General features: G+C 38.0%; 1 non-coding gene across 1 annotated transcript; it reads left to right on the forward strand.

The window, feature by feature from the left end:
* The first annotated feature begins 5,665 nt into the window (after positions 1-5,665).
* Positions 5,666-5,769, forward strand: LOC112781715 (small nucleolar RNA R71). The gene has a single exon (XR_003192474.1). It is a non-coding gene; the product is annotated as a small nucleolar RNA R71 (small nucleolar RNA).
* The last annotated feature ends 558 nt before the right edge of the window (positions 5,770-6,327 follow it).

Raw genomic sequence — 6,327 nt, forward strand, 5'->3', positions numbered from 1 at the left:
TATCACTTGTCGGTCTATAAATGCCAACCCGACACATCCTTTTGGATGTTTCCTTTCTGCCACTTCCGAGGATATAGCGCCCGGCACGCTTTTGTTCCGAGGATATAGTGCCTGGCACACTTGCATGCTCATTCCGAGGATATAGTGCTTGGCACACTCTTGCGGCAGAGAAGGAAAACAACAACATCTATTTCATCATAAATAATTCCAAGGATATAGTGCCTGGTACACTATCATTCCAAGGGTATAGTGCCTGACACACTTTTCACTTCTAACAAGATCATCATTCCTTTTTGAGTTCTCAACTCATCATTACCATCATCATTTCAAAATTCCATTTCGAATTCATTAGTTCATCAGTTCCTTAATTCCAGTACCATCCTTCTTTCTCACTCCACTAAACCCATCTCAGTACGCCAGAAACCTAAACCTCCGTTTGCTAACTTTTCAAAATGACATCAACTAAATCTACAAAGTTCTTTCCCAAGTTCTCATACCTAAAATTATGTCCACAAGTCTTAAAAAGGTGTCATAGAAGCTCACAGTCTTGTTGGGAAGGTGAAATAGTTAAAAACAAAGATAAATTTGAGAAACAGGACATGTGCGTACGGACAGTGGTGTAAGCGCACACGCCCAGGAGAAGTTTCAAAACGTGAGCGTACACATAGAAGTGTGTGTACGCACAGATACAAAAGTTCACAAGTCTGTCCGCTCGCACAAGCTGTGCGAGCGTCCTCAATAGACTGACCTTCCCAACTTGTGCGTGCGCACAGGGCCGTGCATGCGCACAGGTTGTAATACTCCATTGGGTATGTGCGCACACAGGTCGTGCTAGCGCTCTCACCAACAAGCCTTTCCCTGCTTGTCAGTACACACAAGGATGTGCATGCATACAGGATTAAAATTTTACAGGGTTGTGCGTGCGCACAAGGCTGTGGGTGCGCACATACCAGAAATCACAAAATTCTGCAACTTTGCAGAATTTTAGATTTTGACACCAAACTTTGAATGATCATAACTTCCTCTACAAAAAGACAAATTCTAAAAACTTTATATCAATTTAAAGCTCTCAAAGCCATCTTTAATTTAAAAAAGTTTCATATAATTTCAAGCTTTGAGGCTTAGGTTATTTTCCGTCAATGTCCACCAAAAATCTATTTTTATCCAAAAATCTCAAAACCTCAATTTTAACCAACACTCAATCCAAAACCAATTCAACCCATTCCAAACTCCAATTTCCATCATAACTCACCCTTTTTGTCACTTTCCACTATTCATACCAAAATTCTCACTCATTACATTATTCTCAACTTCAAACATAAATTATATAACACTAAAATCAATCCTCCACCAACACTTTCATCAATCATAATTCAATCAATACTAAACATCAAAATTAATCTCATTTCATCTCAATTTCAATCTCTCACACCATCCTTACAAATTTCAACATCATGATTTATCAACATATTTCAAACATCATTAACTCATCATAATCCACATCATTTATCAACAATCTCAACACTCACCATCAATTTACCAACAACATCAATAACCATCATCAATCATCAATCATATCAACAAACCCTCATCAACAACAATAATTCACATATTCATCATCAACTTCATAATCATTAATACCAACAATCATCATCAAACTCATATATTCCTTATACTAAAACTCCATATCATCATCACTATCATACAAGTTATCCCCAAACATCAAAATCACATACAATTAAACATACACCCAAAACATTCAATCCTATCTTTAGGTCAACTAGCCTAAGTTTCTAGAAGCATTATATATTACATAAAGGAAACCGAAATCATACCTTGGCCGATTCCCAAAATGCACCAAACACCAAAACAAAGCCACCAAGCTTGATCCAAAGCCTCAACCAACTCCAACAAACACCAAAGCTCAAACTAACAACACATATATCACCAAAATCAAAACCTAAGATACACAAAACAACTAAACACAAGGGTTTAGTGAAACCTTACCTTACCCAATGAGATTAGGGGTAAAATCCAACAATTATCCGCTACAAGAGATCACCTAAACAAGCAAAACCACAAAATCTACTCAAAAACCAAACCCCCAAAAACGCAGAATATTAGGGTATGAAACTGGGACGTGAGCTTCGGATTCTTAACAGAAAAAACTAGATAGAAAGGAAGAACTCGTCAAGAGCTTCGCGTTGCCACAAACGGCTCGTCAATCGGAGTTCCGTAGCTCAAGTTATGGCTCCCGGTAAGTGGAGGTGAATAGTAACCCACCCTAACCTCTCCTCTCTTCTCATGCTGCGCCCCTCTCTCTCTTTTTGGCATCAAATGAGCTGAAATGCTAATTAAATGAGCATTTATATGTTGGGCCTCGGGCCCGGTTTGGATCCGGTCCAATCTATTAGCATTTTTTGGTCCGTTTGGCCCATTCTGGGCGTAAACCTTTAAGATTAGTGCCCGGTTGTCAATTCTAAATTATTTTTATCCTTTCAAAATAATAAATCAATTTTTTCAAAATCTTATTCTCCCAAAATATGCGATACTGGATAGACTAGAGCCGGTACTCTCAACTTAAGCGCCTGTACGCATTTTTACAAAAATCTTTCGGAAAAGATACATTTTCCAACTCAGAAAAATTCACTGAAATCAAATTTCACATTTATATTTTCAAATTAAAACTTATAAATTTTGATCTATCTTAGGCACTTAAAATTATTATTTTTATTAAAACGGTTTAGCCGGTTCTTACATTCTCCCCTCCTAATAAAATTTTCGCTATCGAAAATTTGAATTACTCGATATATCCTCCTCTAAGCGTTCTACTGTATCGATGCATCCTCTCGCCTTCCGTTGCGTCACTCTGATTATCGTTATTAAGCATCCAAAATTTTCCTTTAAACATATACCAACTTTTGTAACAATTTCCAAAACATTTAAAACAAGTCCATTCTAAACCAGTTCATTGCTAAAGCTTTCTCAAAAGGGTAAAAAAAGCATTTACTCGTAAGTCAAATGCTTGAAATCACGGTTTTTTTAATTAAAAGCTTTTCAATTTGAATCCCTTTTGATAAGATAATTTGGAAACCCAATTCACAAATGAAAAAAATCAGAGAACTCACTTTTCTTTTAAACCATGTAATTTAAACCAAGAGTTCCGACCAACTTTCAAAACCAAGTCATTTAAACCAAAAGCTCCAAACCAAATTTCAAAATCATTTTAAACTTTAAAAGTTTCTCAACAAAATTCAAGACCATACCAGTTAGAAACAGAAAATCATAGTTAAAAAACCACGAAAGCATCCATCGTTATTTACGTTGCCACTACTGCTCAACCGCACCCATCAACCAATATGGCGCAAACTCCACGAACTGGTCCTCTTGAACATGTTGAGCTCGAAACACATGAACTAGGCTAGTCATCCTCACTATCTCTCCGTGAACATGATTGACCTCGTCCGTGACTTGCCATTCAGGCTACTTTTTGACACTAAACAATCGATATCAAGGTGATCACTCTCAATATCTCAAGATCAGTGCTTCATTTATACCCAAAGGCACTCACAAACAAGCCTGCTAGGCATATCAAATAGATATCCTAAATAGCATGAAAAGAAAAATGACCCAGAGTGTGCAACGAAGCACAATCGGTCCATCCCTCAAGCTCACGAGGATAAAGCGCTCTGATACCACTAAATGTAACACCCTAATTATCCTAAGCCTTACCTCTAGCCGTAAAGCAAAGGTTAATCAAAGGTTACGACAATTCTAAGGCTAATACATATTTATATATAGAAGAAAATAATATATTTTAGAAGCCCAATGAAGGATTAAGCACAAAGACAGAATTGCAAAAGAGTGAGACAGTCACACGAAGCCAACGCACAAGATATAAGATATCGATACAAAAGAAAAGAACGTATATAGATATAATAGTATAATAATCATAGGGAACTAGCCGCAGCTTGCGGAGTTTAAGCCGACTAGTTATACACAAAAAAATACAGAGTTTTGGAGTTAAAACAGCTTATACAACTTATCTCTCAAGTAAGCTTCTAAGGCCATAAAGATAAATATACAAAGAGATGTGAGAGTAACTACAACAAAGTCAAACAGAAATAAACCAAGGAGGAACCATACTCTGCTCTGTCACCATATCCGCAATCTCACCGAAGTGGATTTGCAACCTGCATCTGAAAAACAACAACAGCATATGATATGAGAACCGGAGGTTCTTAGTATGGTAACAGTGCCCAATATGTAAGATATAAGTCTCCAGGACGCCGAAGGCAATCCTAGAACTTCACATTAAATACGGATATTCAAGCTTAGAATAAATATAAATAAATAAAGAACTTAAATAATAAGCAGGGTTATCTAACTTAGGGGATTTCTTACTAGAACTAGTCACACCGCTATATCCCACAGCCTTCGCTACCCTAACCTCCGTGCGATCCCATCGCCACCACCTACTTAACCTCCTCAGCACCAGACAAACACAATTAATGCAAACAAGTAATACATAGGTAATAATGATATATCACAATTAATTCAAGAAGCAAGTAAGCATATTATACAATTAGGCAAACTCAAGTAATCAAAGCAAACAAGCACATAAAAGATGCATATAATGAATGCCTATCCTATTGGCTCGTGATATCACTTGTCGGTCTATAAATGCCAACCCGACACATCCTTTCGGATGTTGCCTTTCTGCCACTTCCTAGGATATAGCACCTGGAACGCTTTTGTTCCGAGGATATAGTGACTGGCACACTATCGTTCCAAGGATATAGTGCCTGGCACACTTGCATGCTCATTCCGAGGATATAGTGCCTGGCACACTCTTGCGGCGAAGAAGGAAAACAACAACAACATCTATTTCATCATAAATCATTCCAAGGATATAATGCCTGGCACACTATCATTCCAAGGATATAGTACCTTGCACACTTTTCACATCTAACAAGATCATTATTCCCTTTTAGAGTTTTCAACTCATCATTACTATCATTATTTCAAAATTCCATTTCGAACCCATTAGTTCATCAGTTCCTTAATTCAAGTATCATCCTTCTTTCTCACTCCACTAAGCCCATCCTCAGTACGCCAGAAACCTAAACCTTCGTTTGCTAACTTTTCAAAATGACATCAAATAAATCTCTAAAGTTCTTTCCCAAGTTCTCATACCCAAAATTATGCCCACAAGCCTTAAAATGGTGTCATAGAGGCTTGCAGTCTTGTTGGGAAGGTGAAATAGTTGAAAACAAAGTTAAATTTGAGAAACAGGACGTGTGCGTACGCACAAGGGTGTGCGCGCGCACGCCCAGGAGAAGTTTCATGTACTGGATGCAGCTTGCAATCCATTCATACTCTGAGAAATCATATTGACTTGCTGAGTCAATATTTTGTTCTAAGCCAATATGGCATTCAGAGTATCCATCTCAAGAACTCCTTTCTTCTGAGTTGTCCCATTATTCACAGGATTTCTTCAGAAGTATACATGAATTGGTTATTTGCAACCATTTCAATGAGTTCCTAAGCTTCTTCAGGCATATTCTTCAGATGAAGAGATCCACCTGCACCGTTGTCCAATGACATCTTGGACAGTTCAGACAGACCATCATAGAATATGCATATGATGCTCCATTCTGAAAGCATGCCAGAAGGACATCTTCTGATCAACTGCTTGTATCTTTCCCAAGCTTCATAGAGGGATTCGCCTTCCTTCTATCTGAAGGTTTGGACTTCCACTCTAAGCTTACTAAATTTTTGAGGTGGAAAGAACTTTGCCAAGAAGGCATTGACCAGCTTTTCCCAAGAGTTTGGCTTTTCCCAAGAGTTCTAGCTCTGTCTCTTACAGCAAAAGGAAAAAGCATAAGTTTGTAGATCTCAGGGTCAACCCCATGAGTCTTAACAGTGTCACAGATTTGCAAGAACTCAGCTAAAACCTGATGAGGATCTTCCAATGGAAGTCCATGATACTTGCAATTCTACTGCATTATAGAAACTAATTGAGGCTTAAGCTCAAAGTTGTTTGCTCCAATTGCAGGAATTGAGATGCTCCTTCCACAGAAGTCAGAAGAGGGTGCAATAAAGTCACCAAGCATCTTCCTTGCATCTCCACCATTGTTGTTGGGTTCGGCCATGTTTGTTTTGTCTGCTTTGTTTTTGAAAATTTCTGTCAGGTCCTCTTCAGAGTTTTGTGCCTTAGCTTCTCTTAGCTTTCTCTTCAAGGTCCTTTCAGGTTCAGGATCAGCTTCAACAAGAATGCTTTTATCTTTGTTCCTGCTCATATGATAAGGAAGAAGACAAAGAAAG

Source organism: Arachis hypogaea, chromosome 19 (assembly GCF_003086295.3).
Source record: "Arachis hypogaea cultivar Tifrunner chromosome 19, arahy.Tifrunner.gnm2.J5K5, whole genome shotgun sequence".
Classification (NCBI taxonomy): Eukaryota; Viridiplantae; Streptophyta; class Magnoliopsida; order Fabales; family Fabaceae; genus Arachis; species Arachis hypogaea.